This window comes from Oncorhynchus gorbuscha, linkage group LG11, assembly GCF_021184085.1.
Source record: "Oncorhynchus gorbuscha isolate QuinsamMale2020 ecotype Even-year linkage group LG11, OgorEven_v1.0, whole genome shotgun sequence".
Lineage (NCBI taxonomy): Eukaryota > Metazoa > Chordata > Actinopteri > Salmoniformes > Salmonidae > Oncorhynchus > Oncorhynchus gorbuscha.
The window spans coordinates 31087909-31108685 of NC_060183.1; the positions used below are offsets into that span (position 1 = coordinate 31087909).

The window sequence follows — 20777 nt, forward strand, 5'->3', positions numbered from 1 at the left end:
CTATGACAGACAAAATGAGAAAAACAAATCCAGAAAATCACACAAACAAGCAAGATTTCTGGCTCTCACAGACCTGTAACTTCTTCTTTAAGAGGCTCCTCTGTCCTCCACTCGTTTACCTGTATTATTGGCACCTGTTTGAACTTGTTATCAGTATAAAAGACACCTGTCCACAACCTCAAACAGTCACACTCCAAACTCCACTATGGCCAAGAACAAAGAGCTGTCAAAGGACACCAGAAACAAAATTGTAGACCTGCACCAGGCTGGGAAGACTGAATCTGCAATAGGTAAGCAGCTTGGTTTTAAGAAATCAACTGTGGGAGCAATTATTAGGAAATGTAAGACATACAAGACCACTGATAATCTCCCTTGATCTGGGGCTCCACGCAAGATCTCACCCCGTGGGGTCAAAATTATCACAAGAACGGTGAGCAAAAGTAACAAAGCCTATCATCAGTAACACACTACGCTGCCAGGAACTCAAATCCTGCAGTGCCAGACGTGTCCCCCTGCTTAAGCCAGTACATGTCCAGGCCCGTCTGAAGTTTGCTAGAGAGCATTTGGATGATCCAGAAGAAGATTGGGAGAATGTCAGATGAAACCAAAATATAACTTTTTGGTAAAAACTCAACTCGTTGTGTTTGGAGGACAAAGAATGCTGAGTTGCATCCAAAGAACACCATCCCTACTGTGAAGCATGGGATGTGGAAACATCATGCTTTGGGGCTGTTTTTCTGCAAAGGGACCAGGACGACTGATCCGTGTACTTCCGGCGCCGACAGAGATGGCCGCCTCGCTGCGCGTTCCTAGGAAACTATACATTTAAAAAACATTTTTTTACCTGTTATTTCTTACATTGGTACCCCAGGTCATCTTAGGTTTCATTACATACAGACGGGGAGAACTATTGAATTTAAGAGCAACGTCAACTCACCATCAGTATGACCAGGAATATGACTTTCCCGAAGCGGATCCTGTGTTCTGCCTTTCACCCAGGACGACGGATTGGATCCCAGCCTGCAACCCAAAACAAAGACGTCGTAAAAGAGGGAAACGAAGCGGTCTTCTGGTCAGGCTCCGGAGACTGGCACATCGCGCACCACTCCCTAGCATACTTCTCGCCAAAGTCCAGTCTCTTGACAAGGTTGATGAAATCCGAGCTAGGGTAGCATTCCAGAGGGACATCAGAGACTGTAACGTTCTTTGCTTCATGGAAATATGGCTCACTCGAGAGACGCTAACAGAATCGGAGCAGCCTGCTGGTTTCTTCACGCATCGCGCTGACAGAAACTGACATCTTTCTGGTAAGAAGAGGGGCGGGGGCGTATGCCTTATGGTTAACCAGACGTGGTGTGGTCACAACAACATACAGGAGCTCAAGTCCTTCTGTTCAACTGATTTAGAATTCCTCACAATCAAATGTCGACCGCATTATCTACCAAGGGAAATCTCTTCGATTATAATCACAGCCGTATATACCCCCCCCCCCCCAAGCAGACACATCGATGGCTCTGAACTAACTTTATTTGACTCTTTGCAAACTGGAAACCACACATCCTGAGGCTGCATTCATTGTAGCTGGGGATTTTAACAAGGCTAATCTGAAAACAAGACTCCCAAATTGTATCAGCATATCGATTGTGCAACCAGGGCTGGTAAAACCTTGGATCATTGCTATTCTAACTTCCGCAACGCATATAAGGCCCTCGCCCGACATCCTTTTGGAAAAGCTGACCACGACTCCATTTTGTTGCTCCCTGCCTACAGACAGAAGCTAAAACAAGAAGCTCCCACGCTGAGGTCTGTTCAACGCTGGTCCGACCAATCTGATTCCACGCTCCAAGACTGCTTCCAACACGTGGACTGGGATATGTTCTGCACGGCGTCCAACAACAACATTGACGAATACGCTGATTCGGTGAGCGAGTTCATTAGAACGTGCATTGAAGATGTCGTTCCCATAGCAACGATTAAAACATTCCCAAACCAGAAACCGTGGATTTGATGGCAGCATTCGCGTGAAACTGAAAGCGCGAACCACTGCTTTTAACCAGGGCAAAGTGACTGGAAACATGACCGAATACAAACAGTGTAGCTATTCCCTCCGCAAGGCAATCAAACAAGCTAAGCGTCAGTATAGAGACAAAGAAGAGTCGCAATTCAACGGCTCAGACACGAGGTATGTGGCAGGGTCTACAGTCAATCACGGATTACAAAAAGAAAACCAGCCCTGTCACAGACCAGGATGTCTTGCTCCCAGGCAGACTAAATAACTTTTTTGCCCGCTTTGAGGACAAAACAGTGCCACTGACACGGCCCGCAACCAAAACTCACAAGGGACGAGTGGTTTAATCGATTTGTAGGTCATTGTCGATGGTTACATTAACCAGGTTTCCATCCAACTATTTCATATAAAAAGTCACGACAGGCCTGAACCCTTGAATGAGTAAGTGTGTCCAAACATATGAGGGAACTCCTTTAAGACTGTTGGAACAGTTTCCAGGTGAAGCTGGTTGAGAGAATGCCAAGAGTGTGCAAAGTTGTCATTATGGCAAAGGGTGGCTACTTTGAAGAACATGATTCCATGTGTGTTATTTCTAAGTTTTGATGTCTTCATTATTATTATTTATTATGTAGAAAATACTAAAAATAGAGCTAAACCCTGGAATGAGTAGGTGTCCAAGCTTTTGATTGGTGCTGTATATATATTTTGTGTGTAGTTGATTTATTTTAACACACAGGGGGTGTCTACATATGGAAAAATACACTTTTTTAAATGTAAACCAATCAATTTGTCGAAAGAACAGATGACCTTTGGTCGATTTAAGGTATTTTTTGTTGGGGTCAGCCCTACTTCCCTTTGACTTAAATGTTCTTCTGTCTGCAGTGTGAGCTGGCAGTGGACGCAGTCCACAAGCGAGGCGAAGACGAGAGGCCCGCCCTGCCGCGGAGGGAGGACATCACCGACACCATGGTCTTCAGCTCTTACGATGTGGTCACCATGACCTGCCGAGACGTGGACCTAAACTATGCCACCAGAGGTACAGATGAGTGCTTTCTCTCAATTGTATAAAATCTGTCACCCCCTCACCTCTCTTTCAGCTTCACTAATCTATAAGAACATACCAGGTGAAAGCCAACCTAATGATGATCTTCCATCATATTGTTTTCACTTTGCAATTGCAGAGGAAGAAGGATGAACTTTGAATCAATTGAGACAGCTAGGGAGAAATGGGATCGGGAGGGTTGGACGGAGGGAGGAATGTGTTATGGGTTAGTGTTTGATCAACGTGTAAATTGTCTGCATTGTCCGGTAAGGGACGAGTGGTTTAATGGATTTGTAGGTCATTGTCGATGGTTACATTAACCAGGTTTCCATCCAACTATTTCATATAAAAAGTCACGACAGGCCTGATGGAACAAGGACATTTGTCAGTAAAATGCCCTGATGTCGACGAAACAAAATACGCTAGACAAGATTGGATACTTTTGTGGCGGTGAAGTAGTTTATGCGACGATTGCGGTGGACACACTTTTATATGCAAATATTGATATAAAAACAATCATGTCGCACTAAACTTGGAATCACACAATGATATGTTACGTTTCACTACTTCTACCACCACCTCGATGTGGAACAGCATAGTTATGTAGAATAAGATAGGATGAACCTCAACTTGTTTCATAACATCATCAGAAAGGACGGTTAAGTGCACGGTGATGAGCGCCATGGAAATAAATATTGAGGGTCGGGTATTGTTTGAATGATGCTGGTGACATGATGATTGGTCCTTGACTGCCAATGATCAAAGAAAAATGATCTTGCGTTTATCCATATCATCATCATAAACTTGCCCCTCCACTTTATCAGCGAACTGTTGTCTATAGAGCATGCGCCAAAACCAAATTGGGCAAGTATGCTATTTATCGCAACAGTTTGTGACCAAACCATCAGTAGAAAATGCAGTGGAATCACATTGAACTTCTGTTTCTTATTCAGATTTTACAATATTCACATAAACCTGTCACCAATTGGATGGAAAATGTTTTGCATGTCAGCAATCAAGATTCCATCCAATTGGTGACAGGTTTATGTGAATATTCTAAAATCGGAATATTCTAAAATCTAAAATATATAAGACTTTCAGAAAGCTAATTGTAATTTGGCACATCATGATGATGCAAAACGCATCATCGTCATGATCATGTGGCAAGTTGCAATTTGCTTTTTGAATGTCCTATATCTTGAAAACATGATTGCTGTAATGCGAAACCTTTTGGGGACTGTATCAACAATGTACTAACAAAACAAATAAAGGGGATTTTGAGTGAATTATTCCTTTAAGGCAAAATTCTAAGTTGACATCTGAGTGCTAAACTAATAAGAAGTTAGGGTAATTTGCATGGGGTCATAGTTATGTTGTGTAAGAATGTAATGTGTTGTCTGCCTACGATACACACACACGTTGTGGGGACATTTCATGGGTCCGATTAAGAGATATACCTCTTCTCTGTCTCACGCATGACTTTTTGGATAATGGTTGCTTCTCTACCCTGTATGTGCAGACACGTTCATAGACACGTCCATCAGCTCGACCCGTGTCAACGGGGAAGACAAAGAGAAGGTGCTGCAGAGGTGGGAGGGAGGAGATGGCAACGGAGAGGCCTTCGATTTGGAGAACGATGCTGTGAGTCTAACACGCTTATATGTATGCACACATACAACCGCTTATACTCGCTCACTCACTCTGACAATCACACACACCATCACTCTTTTTGACACACAAACACCAGTGGCGGTCTGTGCCTTTTTAAGATGAGGGAGGATGATTAAAAACAATTTATGGGCCTTATTTCTATTTCAGCATATTGGATGACTAGCACTCATATTCCATTCACCCAGCTCAATGTAACATTGATAGGTTTAGGCTACTATATGATACTCAAATTTTCCCGATACCCATCATGAGGTTGCTTCACCCTAGCCTCTCACTCTCACTCTCACTCTCTCTCTCACACACACACACACAGCAATGTTTGCGTATAGGGCACAAAATTGCTGGGACCATGGCGGGCAAGTGAGCTGCGTCACATAGGCCTTAAATAATATTGCTGTTTGGGACCAGTTCTTGTGATAGCGGGTGGAAGTCGGACTGAAAGGCAGCAGGTATGGGTATGAAAAGCTGCGGGTGTTGGCGGGATGAAGATCACACTCGAGAGCGAGAGTAAGCAAGGTGACAGTGACACATTCAATACTGCCTTATAGAGGTCTGCATGGGAGTGCTATCTTCATCCCGCTCCCGCCAACACCCGCAGCTTTTCATACCCCACCCGCACCTGCTGCCTTTGGGTCCGACTTCCACCCGCTATCACAAGAACTGGTCCCAAACAGCAATATTATTTTAGGCCTATGTGACGCAGCTCACTTGCCTGCCATGGTCCCAGCAATTTTGCGCCCCATAGGCAATATCAAATGCACAAAAATAACTTAAGAAATAGGTTAACTTTACTAGAGATTTTCACGTGGCCCATTTATATTAGGCTATCTGTATTTACTGGACTATATCAGCCAATATGCTAAATGTAGTTTAAGAGAGCATAGTTGGAGAGATTTGACCTTTCTCTTGAGCTTTTTCTATAGCCTACGTTTTCGTAGTGGGAAGATTTTTAGACAGAGAAATATGGGTGATTCATATTTATTTCTAGGCAATGTAGTAAACTATAGCCTAATCATATGTAGGAAGTACAGTTGAAGTCAGAAGTTTACATACACCTTAGCCAAATTCATTTAAACTCAGTTTTTCACAATTCCAGACATTTAATCCTAGTACAAATTACCGGTCTTATTTTTTTATTTCACCTTTATTTAACCAGGTAGGCTAGTTGAGAACAAGTTCTCATTTACAGCTGTGGCCTGGCCAAGATAAAGCAAAGCAGTGCGACACAAAAAACAACAGAGTTACACATGGAATAAACAAAACATACAGTCAATAACATAATAGAAAAAAAGTATATATAAAGTGTGTGCAAATGAGGTAAGATAAGGGAGGTAAGGCAATAAATAGGCCATAGTGGTGAAATAATTACAATTTAGCAATTAAACACTTGAGTGATGGAGACTGGGGTGATAGATGTGTAGAAGATGAATGTGCAAGTAGAGATACTGGGGTGCAAAGGAGCAAAAATAAATACATTACAGTATGGGGATGAGGTAGTTGGATGGGCTATTTACAGATGGGCTATGTACAGGTGCAGTGATCTGTGAGCTGCTCTGACAGCTGGTGCTTCAGGTTAGTGAGGGAGATATGAGTCTCCAGCTTCAGGGATGTTTGCAATTCGTTCCAGTCATTGGCAGCAGAGAACTGGGAGAAAAGGCGGCCAAAGGAGGAATTGTCTACGGGTGGGTGCTGCTATGGTGACCAGTGAGCTGAGGATCACCACTTTATTTTAAGAATGTGAAATGTCAGAATAATAGTAGAGATTTATTTCAGCTTTCATTTCTTTCATCACATTCCCAGTGGGTCAGAAGTTTACATACACTCAATTAGTATTTGGTAGCATTGCCTTAGACAATTTAAACTTGGGTCAAACGTTTCAGGTAGCCTTCATCAAGCTTCCCACAGTAAGTTGGGTGAATTCTGGCCCATTCCTCCTGACAGAGCTGATGTAAGTAACTGAGTCAGGTTCGTAGGCCTTCTTGCTCGTACATGCTTTTTCAGTTCTGCCCACAAAGTTTTTATAGGGTTGAGGTCAGGGCTTTGTGATGGCCACTCCAATACCTTGATTTTGTTGACCTTGAGCCATTTTGCCACAACTTTGGAAGTATGCTTGGGGTCATTGTCCATTTGGAAGACCCATTTGTGACCAAGCTTTAACTTCCTGACTGATGTCTTGAGATGTTGCTTCAATATATCCACATAATTTTCCATCCTCATGATGCCATCTATTTTGTGAAGTGCACCAGTCCCTCCTGCAGCAAAGCACCCCCACAACATTATGCTGCCACCACCGTGCTTCACAGTTGGGATGGTGTTCTTCGGCTTGCAAGCCGCCCCCTTTTTCCTCCGAACATAACTATGGTCATTATGGCCAAATAGTTCTATTTTTGTTTTGTCAGACCAGATGACATTTCTCCAAAAAGTACAATATTTGTCCCCATGTGCAGTTGCAAATCTTAGTCTGGTTTTTTTATGGCGGGTTTTGGAGCAGTGGCTTCTTCCTTGCTGAGCGGCCTTTCAGGTTAATCAGGAAATGTATGATCTCTGTAATTGCAAACAAAGTTTTCTGTAGCAAATATTAAGTTTTTCTGATGTATCAAATACTTATGTCATGCAATAAAATGCAAATTAATTACTTAAAAATCATACAATGTGATTTTCTGGATTTTTGTTTTAGATTCCGTCTCTCGCAGTTGAAGTGTACCTATGATAAAAATTACAGACCTCTACATGCTTTTTAAGTAGGAAAACCTGCAAAATCGGCAGTGTATCAAATACTTGTTCTCCCCACTGTATATATATTGTTAATCTGTAATCTGGGACCCTATAAATGTAAGGAGGGAGGGGTCTTATAACTCCTCCCCTTCTATTAATATAACATAAGCATAATCAATTATTCTAATACATCAATCATTTGGTACAGCCCCAATCATGACCCCTAGGTGAACTCCTGAATACTTCTTGCGCTTAGCGGAGCAGAGCTATTGTATGAAGTTGTCAAGGAAGTGAGTTTGTGTTTATACAGGACATACCTCCTCCACCTACGTCATCCAATCATGTCAATGTAGAGCTATACGGAGCCTTTTGCGTTGTTTCACAATTTGAGAGGTGCGCGGTGATGCGGTACAGAGCTTGATTTGGCCTCATTTACAGATCAAGCATAAATTTGGTTTAACGCATACAAAGCAGAAAGATGACAGTTTCCACATAATCTGAGGGACAACAAAAAAAAATTTTGCCCAGCGTCATCTGTCTCCAGCCCGCAGAATTAAAAATGCAGTCAGCGCCGCAATGATCTCTGTTGGGACCCGCCCTCTACCGCCTTGCACATTCTTGCCTGCATCCAGCTGATCTAGGGTGTAATCATTAGTCCAACAGTTGAAAATTAAAGTTTCTATTGGATAAATTCAGGTATGTTTATCCACGTTCAGTTTAAGAAACATTTTTCAACACAATCAGCGAAATGAATACACCCCTGATCACCCACAAACACAGTTCACTTTCATAGCTGCCATATACAAACTGCATGATCACTTTACTCGTTGTATATTTCCTTCTCGCATCTTTGCGGTCTCCTCCTCTCACCTTTTCCCTTCGCAGCTATCCGTGACCAGGTGAGAGAACCTTCCCAAGCCAAACCTTCATACCATAAACGCTACACACTGTCTACATCGTTGTTCACATAGCTACTATAACCCGCTGCAATCATGCAGTACAGCAAGCAGTTTAGCAGTTACACCGGCAGGCCCCGGTGGCAATACATTTATAAAACCAAAAGCTTACCTTGATTTGGAAGCGTTCCAGTGTTGGATAGCCAGCGAGCTTTCATAGTATCACTCTCTGTTTGAGCTAGGTGTTTGAGTAGACTAGCTAGCTGCCTTCGCTAGCTAAACAAGTGAACGTACAATTCTTTTTTTTAAATACAATGAAATATTGCTAGCTCTCTCTCTCTCCATTTTTCAAGAAATGAATTTGTTCAAAACTTTTCAACTATTGTCTTTCTCTTTTAGTCAACTACCCACCACATTTTATGCTCTGCAGTTCTAGCTACCTGTAGCTAATTCTTTCAGTACTAGATTAATTCTCGATTACTTTGGTTGGGTAGACAAGATGTCAGTTCATGCTGCAAGAGCTCTGATAGGTTGGAGGACATCCTCTCGAAGTTGTCATAATTATTGTGTAAGTTTATGGAAGGGAGTGAGAACCATGAGCCTCCTAGATTTTGTATTGAAGTCAGTTTACCCAGAGGAGGACGGAAACTAGTTGTCCTCCAGCTACACCATGGTGCTACCCCAGAGAGTTCTGTTGAAGCTACTGTAGACCTTCATTGCAAAACAATGTGTTATAATTATTTGGCGTTGTGATTATATTTAGTATAGTTTCACTTTTTACATTTTTATGAAATTCACTGAGAAGGATGGTCCGCCCTTTCCTCCTCTGAGGAGCCTCCATTGACACACACAACCTGGAGCTTATCGCCACAGGCTCTGGCAACTTACACAAAGTTTTCTCGCCCTCTCTCAGGCCAACGGTTGGGATGCCAACGAAATGTTTCGTTACAATAAGGTGAACTTCGGTGTCGAGTCTACCTACGACTCCAGCCTCTCAATGTACACGTAAGTCCACCTCCATGTCAAGACAAAAAAACAGTCTTCAAGGCCTAAACAGTCTAAGCAAAAGGACAAACTTTTGAAAGAATATTCCCCTGAATCTCCATCAGAGCTGGGCTTGAAATACTTGAAAGATAATTTGAAATACTTAATCTGTTCCTGTTTGAGCATGTCTGGCTTAATAATCCAATAGAGGAGTCCCAAAACTGCAATTCTCGCCCATCTGGCACTCCAAGCAGACTCGAGCAAACACAAAAGTATTTGAACCCAGATCTGATCTTCATACATGATTGTTTGTATATATGTATCTATGCATTGTGTTGATCTTCACCATCTCTCTATCCTTTTCTCTCGCCATGTCCCTCAGGGTCCATCTGGAGAGGGGCAGCACAGAGGGCTTCCGGCAGCGGGAGGCACGTGCCGCCCTCATGGCTAGTGAGATCGAGTCCAGCCCCCAGTATCGCCAACGCGTCTCGTTGGAGAACGAGGAGGGCAAGAGCGAGGAGGACAAGTGCAACGCAGTGGTGCGCAGTGGCGAGCGCGGGGGGGGGAGCCCCAGGGAGAGGGAGAAAGGCTGCGACAGCCCCAGCATAGTCAGCAGGTGAATGCTCCGGTCAGGCTGTATTCTTTGGCTATGTCACAATTCTCCACCCTTTCCCAGAAGTGTGCACTTCATGGATTCAACAATGGTGGACATTAACTCTTTCTAGCCAATGATTTCATGTTTTTAAATACATGATGGTGAGTAAAAAAGTCCACACTTTGGGAGAAGGGTGGAAAATTGGGATGTGTCCTTTGGTTAGTGTGCGGGGGGGGGGTGTCACTATTGGCTACTGCTCAGTGGTTTGTGTATTTGAGATTGACCACATTTCATTCGGACTGAGTAGAATGGCTGGTCTACAAATCAACTGGCATCCCAATTAAATACTCATTATGTGATCAAGATTAGTGATTCTGCCCCTCACCTTGCTCAAACTCATCCCCTCATCATGCTGAAAGTATTTGGCAGCAGTGGATGGATTGGGGAAAACATGATCTACAGAATCCCCCCCCCCCATTCTTTCTTTCATTATCTCTCTCTTTTAGGGAAGGCAAATACATTCCGTTACCCCAGCGAGCTAGGGAGATTGGCGCATCGGGGGGCAGCATGCGAGGAGAACGCGAGCGGGCGGAGCGAGGCCCTGGAGGAGGAAGCGGCGGACCACAAGGTCACAACCGCATGAGCGCCGGCTACCGCTCAGCCCCTCCCTCCTCTTCCTCCCCCAAACCTCACCTGCCCTTGGCCACTGGTGGCCCCCAGCCCCCTCCCCCATCTTCGGAGTGCAGCAGCCCCCTCTCTGGCCGAGGTTACTCCCCCACCACTCCCAGGGCAGCCCTGGCACTGCCAGCCCCTACGCCCTGCCTCCCCCGGGGTCCGGCCTCGGCCAACGCCGCCCCCTCTTCTGCTAGTCCCCCCACCCCCCATTCCAACTCGCTGTCTCCGTCGGACACTGGTAGGCCCGTCAACGGAGGTGAGTGAAGTTATTAGTGGGTGTGTTTGTGTGTGTTCGGGGAGTTATCTGTGTGTCTACGTGGATGTGTTACTCCAGAAAGTGTACATGGCAGTCATGAATTATTTGTTTTTATAGACTGGGTGGTTTGAGCCCCGAATGCTGATTGGCTGACAACCGTGGTATATTAGACCCTATACCACGGGTATGACAAAACATTTATTTTTACTGCTCTAATTGCGTTGGTAACCAGTTTATAATCGCAATAAGGCACCTCGGGGGTTTGTGATATATGGCCAATATACCACGGCTAAGAACTGTGTCCTCATCGGGCCTTATTTCTTAAGTTTGCACTGTGTGCAGTCTTGAAAAGTAATAGGTGAAGCTTACAATAATATATTGCCAGTTGATTGTCGGGAAATTTAACCTCCTCTCTTCTTTCTCCCTGCCTCAGTGTCTTCTAGGATGTCTCCCAAATTACAGAGACCCGCCCAGTCAAACCGACCGGTCCGGACACCTAACTCACACACCCAGTCCACAGGTTAACATACAACTATGCCTTTTATCTCACACTTTGTCTACACACTTGTTCAAGACGCACTCCAGAACTCAAGACACAGACATTCTGCCTCATCATAGACTTAAGTCCAATGAATCCATTGAGAATTGCTACTAATGGTAGATGTTGGTTAGTAAACTAACTACTAACTCACATTTCATATGCATCTGATATGGCACACTATTCCTTATATATAGTTGAAGTTTACATACACTTAGGTTGGAATCATTAACTTGTTTTTCAACCACTCCACAAAGTGGAGAAAAATTGTAGACCTCTACAAGTCTGGTTCATCCTTGGGAGCAATTTCCAAATGCCTGAAGGTACCACGTTCATCTGTACAAACAAAGGTACGCAAGTATTAACACCATGGGACCACGCAGCCGTCATACCGCTCAGGAAGGATACTTGTTCTGTCTCCTGAGATGAACGTACTTTGGTGCGAAAAGTGCAAATCAATCCCAGAACAACAGCAAAGGACCTTGTGAAGATGCTGGAGGAAACAGGTACCAAACGTATCTATATCCACAGTAAAACGAGTCCTATATTGACATAACCTGAAAGGCTGCCCAGCAAGGAAGAAGCCACTGCTCCAAAACTGCCATAAAAAAGCCAGACTATGGTTTGCAACTGCACATGGGGACAAAGATCGTACTTTTTGGAGAAATGTCCTCTGGTCTGATGAAACAAAAATAGAACTGCTTGGCCATAATCATTGTTATGTTTGGAGGAAAAAGGGGGAGGCTTGCAAACCGAAGAACACCATTCCAACCATGAAGCACTGGGGTGGCAGCATCATGTTATGGGGGTGATTTACCGCAGGAGGACTGGTGCACTTCACAAAATAGATGGCATCATGAGGTTGGAAAATGATGTGGATATATTGAAGCAACATCTCAAGACATCAGTTAAAGTTAAAGCTTGGTTGCAAATGGGTCTTCCAAATGAACAATGACCCCAAGCATACTTCCAAAGTTGTGACAAAATGGCTCAAGGACAACAAAGTCAAGGTATTGGAGTGGCCATCACAAAGCCGTGACCTCAATCCTATAGAAATTTGTGGGCAGAACTGAAAAAGCGTGTGCGAGCAAGGAGGCCTACAAACCTGACTCCGTTACACCAGCTCTGTCAGGAGGAATTGGCCAGAATTGACCCAACTTATTGTGGGACGCTTGTGGAAGGCTACCCGAAACGTTTGACCCAAGTTAAACAATTTAAAGGCAATGCTACCAAATACTAACTGAGTGTATGTAAACTTCTGACCCACTGGGAATGTGATGAAAGAAATGAAAGCTGAAATAAATAATTCTCTCCTATTATTCTGACATTTCACATTCTTAAAATAAAGTGCTGATCCTAACTGACCTAAGACCAGGGATTTTTTACTCGGATTAAATGTCAGGAATTGTGAAAAACTGAGTTTAAATGTATTTGGCTAAGGTGTATGTAAACTTTTGACTTCAACTGTATACAGTGCACTACTTTTGGGCCTATATAGGTACTAGGGTGCCATGGCACAAAGTGGTGCTCTTTAAAGGGAGCAGTGTGCCATTTCAGACACAGCCAAAATGCTAACCATTTATAACTTCTCATTGTCTTTCATTCTGACCTCTGTTCTGTCTTGTCCTCCCTCAGCCTCCCACTCCCCGAAATCTGGCTCGCAGGACTTGCTGCAGTACCTGGACACGTCATCTGTCTCCATGCCCTCCCAGAAAACATCAGGCCTCGCCCCGCTCTTCCCCATCGACGGTACGAAGAATGGCAACAATCAACAAACTATATTTATAAACAAGTGGAGACAGGCTGTGGTAGTTTTATTTATTTATTTCACCTTTATTTAACCAGGTAGGCAAGTTGAGAACAAGTTCTCATTTACAATTGCGACCTGGCCAAGATATAGCAAAGCAGTTCGACACCTACAACGACACAGAGTTACACATGGAGTAAAACAAACATACAGTCAATAATACAGTATAAACAAGTCTATATACGATGTGAGCAAATGAGGTGAGATAAGGGAGGTAAAGGCAAAAAAAGGACATGGTGGCAAAGTAAATACAATATAGCAAGTAAAACACTGGAATGGTAGATTTGCAATGGAAGAATGTGCGAAGTAGAAGTAAAAATAATGGGGTGCAAAGGAGCAAAATAAATACATTAATTAAATACAGTAGGGAAAGAGGTAGTTGTTTGGGCTAAATTACAGGTGGGCTATGTACAGGTGCAGTAATCTGTGAGCTGCTCTGACAGTTGGTGCTTAAAGCTAGTGAGGGAGATAAGTGTTTCCAGTTTCAGAGATTTTTGTAGTTCGTTCCAGTCATTGGCAGCAGAGAACTGGAAGGAGAGGCGGCCAAAGAAAGAATTTGTTTTGGGGGTGACTAGAGAGATATACCTGCTGGAGCGTGTGCTACAGGTGGGAGATGCTATGGTGACCAGCGAGCTGAGATAAGGGGGGACTTTACCAAGCAGGGTCATGTAGATGACATGGAGTCAGTGGGTTTGGCGACGAGTATGAAGCGAGGGCCAGCCAACAAGAGCGTACAGGTCGCAATGGTGGGTAGTATATAGGGCTTTGGTGACAAAACGTATTGCACTGTGATAGACTGCATACAATTTGTTGAGTAGGGTATTGGAGGCTATTTTGTAAATGACATCGCCAAACTCGAGGATTGGTAGGATAGTCAATTACGAGGGTATGTTTGGCAGCATGAGTGAAGGATTCTTTGTTGCGAAATAGGAAGCCAATTCTAGATTTAACTTTGATATGGGTCTGGAAGGAGAGTTTACAGTCTAACCAGACACCTAAGTATTTGTAGTTGTCCACGTATTCTAAGTCAGAGCCGTCCAGAGTAGTGATGTTGAACAGGCGGGTAGGTGCAGGTAGCGATCGGTTGAAGAGCATGCATTTAGTTTTACTTGTATTTAAGAGCAATTGGAGGCCACGGAAGGAGAGTTGTATGGCATTGAAGCTTGCCTGGAGGGTTGTTAACACATTGTCCAAAGAAGGGCCAGAAGTATACAGAATGGTGTCGTCTGCTTAGAGGGGGATCAGAGACTCACCAGCAGCAAGTGTGACCTCATTGATGTATACAGAGAAGAGAGTCGGTCCAAGAATTGAACCCTGTGGCACCCCCATAGAGACTGCCAGAGGTCCGGACAGCAGACCCTCCGATTTGACACACTGAACACTATCAGAGAAGTAGTTGGTGAACCAGGCGAGGCAATCATTTGAGAAACCAAGGCTGTCGAGTCTGCCGATGAGGATGTGGTGATTGACAGAGTCGAAAGCCTTGGCCAGATCAATGAATACAGCTGCACAGTAATGTTTCTTATCGATGGCGGTTAAGATATCGTTCAGGACCTTGAGTGTGGCTGAGGTGCACCCATGACCAGCTCTGAAACCAGATTGCATAGCAGAGAAGGTATGGTGAGATTCGAAATGGTCGGTAATCTGTTTGTTGACTTGGCTTTCGAAGACCTTAGAAAGGCATGGTAGGATAGATATAGGTCTGTAGCAGTTTGGGTCAAGAGTGTCCCCCCCTTTTGAAGAGGGGGATGACCGCTGCTGCTTTCCAATCTTTGGGAATCTCAGACGACACGAAAGAGAGGTTGAACAGGCTAGTAATAGGGGTGGCAACAATTTCTGCAGATCATTTTCGAAAGAAAGGGTCCAAATTGTCTAGCCCGGCTGATTTGTAGGGGTCCAGATTTTGCAGCTCTTTCAGTTGAAGTAGTTGAAGTAGTCGTGACGACAATGAAATTGCTCATGATAATAAGTATTTATAAAAACAAACATTCATACATTTGGCTGAAAGCAAATCTCCGGTCTCCATTTGTTTTCACTTTGCTTATCGAGTCTATATTAAGTCATGAAAATGGCCCCAACTGTCATCAGGACAGGGTCACCTGTACAAGAACCAGACAGGTGTTTTGTGGGAATCTGTTCAAGTGGTTGGGGTTTTCCAGTGGCTTATTGTTCCCCTGTGTGTTTTTAAAAATATATCTCTGTCTCTCATTCTGTCTGTCTGTTCTACAGTGAACGAGATCCTCTGCATGGCTGCCAAAGAACGATCAGCAGAGAGTCCAGGCACCATGGAAGATGGCAAGAGTAAAGGTGTGTGTCTGTGAAATGTGTGTTTGTGGGAGGGAGCTTGTGTGTATTAGAGGTCAGACACGCCTCGACAATGAATGGTTAAAGCACCTGCTGGGTGTCGTTGAGCGGGGACTGTTTTGCGCTGATTCAACATGTCGACACCGTTCGAAAATGACGGCAGATATTCTGGTCGGTAGGATGGCTGGTGGCCACTCCCTATTTTTAACTGTGCTGTCGCGGGGTCTCACCTCAAAAAGTGTGTGCATGTTAGTGTGTCAGTTGGCTGTTGTCGCAGATGAGAAGAGTATTCCTGTCGAAAAGCATTCGTTTGTTTGCCATAAGGTGCTGTCTGAAAGAAAAGTGCAGTCAAACACACCCACATGACATTCTCCCCTGCTAGAGAACTTTTTTGTATCCTTTCTCTCCCCCTTGTCTCTCAGCTCCCTCCATTCAGCAAAGGTCACAAATTGAAGAGCTGCGGAAATTCGGCAAAGAATTCAGGGTAAGACTTCTGTCGCTGCTCCTTAGCCATGTGTGAACGAGAAATCTGCAATTACCTCTGAGTCTAAATTCTCTTGGTGAAAATAATTGTTCTGTCAAGTCCTGGGCTGGTGGTATTTCAAGAAGCAGGACCAAGTTGGACAGATAAACTCAGCAAAAAAAGAAACCTCCCGTTTTCAGGACCCTGTCTTTCAAAGGTAATTCATAAAAATCCAAATAACTTCACAGATCTTCATTGTAAAGGGTTTAAACACTGTTTCCCATGCTTGTTCAATGAACCATAAACAGTTAATGAACATGCACCTGTGGAACGGTCGTTAAGACACTAACAGCTTACAGACGGTAGGCAATTAAGGTCACAGTTATGAAAACTTAGGACGCCAAAGAGGCCTTTCTACTGACTCTGAAAAACACCAAAAGAAAGATGCCCAGGAGGGTCCCTGCTCATCTGCATGAACGTGCCTTATGCATGCTGCAGGAGGCATGAGGACTGAAGATGTGTCCAGGGCAATGCATTTCAATGTCCATACTGTGAGACGCCTAAGAAAGGGAGACAGGATGGACAGCTGATCGTCCACACAGTGGCAGACCACTGTGCAGAACACCTGCACAGGATCGGTACATCCGGACATCACACCAGCGGGACAGGTACAGGATGACAACAACATCTGCCAGAGTTACACCAGGAACGCACAATCCCTCCATCAGTGCTCAGACTGTCCGCAATAGGCTGAGAAAGGCTGGACTGAGGGCTTGTTCTAAGGCAGGTCCTCACCAGACATCACCGTCAACAACGTTGCTTATGGGCACAAACCCACCGTCGCTGGACCAGACAGGACTGGCAAAAAGTGCTCTTCACTGACGAGTCGTGGTCTCACTAGGGGTGATGTTCGGAGTCTCGTTTATCGTCGAAGGAATGAGCGTTACACCGAGGCCTGTACTCTGGAGCAGGATCGATTTGGAGGTGGAGGGTCTGTCATGGTCTGGGACGGTGTGTCACAGCATCATCGGACTGAGCTTGTTGTCATTGCAGGCAATCGCAACGCTGTGCGTTACAGAGAAGACATCCTCCTCCCTCATGTGGTACCCTTCCTGCAGGCTCATCCTTACATGACCCTCTAGCATGACAGTGCCACCAGCCATACAGGTCGTTCTGTGCGTGAGTTCCTGCAAGACAGGAATGTCAGGGTTCTACCATGGCCCCCAGAAATGTCCGGGAACCTGCAGTTGCCTTGTTACCCCACTCTTCCACCATCTCACAGCAAGAACTGACAAATCTGGTGCTGTCCATGAGGAGGAGATGCACTGCAGTACTTAATGCAGCTGGTGGCCACACCAGACACCGACTTTTGATTTTGGCCCCCCCCTTTGTTCAGGGACACATTATTCCATTTCTGTTAGTCTGTGGAACTTGTTCAGTTTGTCTGTTGTTGAATCTTGTTATGTTCATAATAATAATAATATAATAATAATAATATATGCCATTTAGCAGACGCTTTTATCCAAAGCGACTTACAGTCATGTGTGCATACATTCTACGTATGGGTGGTCCCGGGGATCGAACCCACTACCCTGGCGTTACAAGTGCCATGCTCTACCAACTGAGCTACAGAATAGCTCAGTTGGTAGTTGGTAAGTTTGCTGAAAATAAGCACAGTTGACAGTGAGAGGACATTTCCTTTTTTGCTGAGTTTATTCACTTTTTTAAGTAGTCAGAAATAAATTACTCACATTTCTAGTTTATAACCCATTTCTACTGTTAAACCCTTTTAAACATGTGTTTGTAAATTAACTTGGAAATGTATTTTTAGAAATGCAAGTCCTTCTTGTTTCTTTCTTTTTGGCATAGAGTGCATTTGGTTGCACTTGCTTTGTATGAATTGGCTATATAAATAAAGATTGATTTGATGTGATTCTCCTCAGCTTCAGCCCAGCGGATGTGGCTCCAGTGCTGCAGCGGTATCTCCCTCTGACACGGCCAAGTCCTTCCCCTCGTACCCCAGCCCCGCCACCTCAGACTCCAAACAGACCCTCGCCCCCCAAAGTACTTCCCAGCCCTCCGCTTCCCCCTCAGGGGACCCCGCCAAGGAGCCCAGTTCCAGCGCAGCCGCTACCACCGCCAGCCCCATTTCAGACAGGCAATTGCCAGGACAATCCCAGTCAGCCAGGACCCCAGGAAGTGAGGAGTCCAGACAGAAGAAGGCAGAGCGAGTGGAGGGTGTGATTGAGTGAGTTTTGCTGAAGACTGAAAGGAGAATTCTTTCTGGTACTGCTGAGCGATTAACCAAAATGTCAGTTATTTTTTAAATTATTTTTTTAAACGAATTGACCAAAGTCGGTTCAATTATTAGAATTCAATTTAGTTCGTTTTTTTTTTTCTTCTGTGAGCTCAACATGCAGTTTATCTAGAGATGAATCAGATCAAGCCCAAACTGTGCAATGTAGTGTGGAGTTGTAGTCCCCAACAGGCCAAAATTCAACATAGTTTAGCCAATGACCATAATCCATTGCGCGTCTACTTGTCAAGACACTGAAATGGAGAGAAGAGAAAGAAGACTTGCGATCGGGAGGGATAAAGAGCAGTTGCCCCACGAGGTATCCCTCCCTGAAAATACATAATCTAAGTGATTGATAGTTGGTATTTAGCGGTCATAAGTATACATGGACAGCAGCTCTATAGAAATGAGAAATATTTTATTGAAGCAGTAATGGGCAGTCACTACCATCATGGGACTTTTAATAATAGTTTCATTCTGTTAAAGCATTCAACTGACATACTACATGCATTTTATGTTTAAAATGATCTAAACCTCAATCGATAACCGGGATCATTAAAAAAAAGAAAATCTAAACTGAACCTACCTCAAAAAGCACATCGCCCAGCACTACTTTCTGGTTTATAGATGGATTTGGTTACAGAGCAGTGGATATCATTGTGTATACAGTACTAACAGTGTTCTCTCTCTCTCACTCTCAGTCAAGTCAGGAAGTCAACTCTGAATCCCAACGCCAAAGAGTTCAACCCAAACAAAATCGCGCTCACTCTGGTAAGCAAGAAGGTGTAATGACATGTCAAGAAGAGGGAGGGAAGGCGGGAGGGAAGGCCACAAAAACTCATTATGAGGGGCCGCAGTGGCTCCGCGTACCCACACATGCAGTCAGACGTTTTTTTTGAGAACCCTAAGTGTTTTGCATTTTTTGAGTGTCTAACCAGGTTTCTATCTAACCACTTCATGTGGATGGAAAAAGGATATGCCGGTACAATTTGATAAATGCAGACGGACAATTTGTTCGTTCGACCTGGTGGGCTCTTTTTTTTGTGTCCAGTAAAATAAATTATGCGAGATTGTGATGGAAATTCCTTTTATATTGATATAATATTGAGATGATAACCGCCATATTGAAGTCGACTTGGAGTCACGCAGATGATATGTCGTGTGATTCTCCCACTACGACTTGGAAAGCCATGCAGTGTATTAGGCCACAGATGAAATAAGTTATGATGAACTTCACAGGGTGGTGAAATTGCATGTGATGATGTTTCTTTCCAATAAAATATCTAGGGTCCTATTTCTGTGACATGATGATCGACGCTTCGCTGCCGTTTGACAAATAACAAGAATATCACTCTTATCCATAATTATCTCATAATGTACAGTCCTGTGAAAAAGTATTTGCTCCCTTTCTAAGTTTCTCTAGTTTTGAAAAAAAAATTATACTGAATGTTATCAGCTCTTCAACCAGATCCTAATATTAGATAAAGGGAACCTGAATTTACAAATAAACCAAAAAATGGAGACTTTATTTATGTATTTAACACGTCTGCACCATTCAATTCCCCTGTGTGAAAAAGTAATTGCACCTTTACACTCATTAACTGGTTGCGCCACATTTAGCTGCAATGACTCCAACCAAATGCTTTCCTCTCAGTTGTTGATCAGTCTCACATCGCCGTGGAGGAATTTTGGCCCACTATGGCATGCAGAACTGCTTTAACTCGGCGACATGTGTGGGTTTTCAAGCATGAACTGCTCGTTTCAAGTCCTGCCACATTATCTCAATTGGGATTAGGTCTGGACTATGACGGGGCCATTCTAAAATTTCAAATTTGTTGCTTTTGAACCATTTTTAGGGAGACTTGATTGTGTGTTTTGGATCGTTGTCTTGCTGCATGACCCAGCTGCGCTTCAGCTTCAGCTCACAGACGGATGGTCTGACATTCTCCTGTAGAATTCTCTGATACAGAGCCGAAATCATGGTTCCTTCTTTTAAGGCAAGTCGTCCAGGTCCTGAGGCAGCAAAGCGTCCCCAAACCATCTCACTACCACCACCACGCTTGACCGTTGGTATAAGGTTCTTACTGTGGAATGCAGTGTTTGGTTTTCGCCAGGCATAATGGGACCCATGTCGTCCAAAACGTTATACTTTTGACTCATCTGTCCATAGAACATTCTTCCAAGAGTCTTGATGATCATCCAGGTGCTTTTGGCAAACTTGAATCAACTTTTTGGACGAGATAGGTTTCCGGCAGAAATAAAATGGACCCGACACTGCATATTCGGTTTTGGTTGAAGATCTGATAACATTCAGTGTCAAAAATATACAAAAATAGAGAATCAGAAAGAGGGTAAATACTTTTTTCACAGCCACTGTTAGTTGCCTACCTGCACTGTATCTGCGAGCTGTTGGCTAGAGCGCACGTGCCAAGACCAGAGTGGGTACATTTGTTTTTGTGACACAACCATCAGAGTTGAAAATGCGATGGAAACCATTTAACTTGTATTTTTTTATTCGGTACATGGG

The 20777-nt window shown here is 44.0% G+C and overlaps 1 pseudogene; it reads left to right on the top strand.

Annotated features, from left to right (window-relative positions):
* The window catches only part of LOC124048512, a 54324-nt pseudogene that overhangs the window by 25885 nt on the left and 7662 nt on the right, over positions 1 to 20777 (top strand).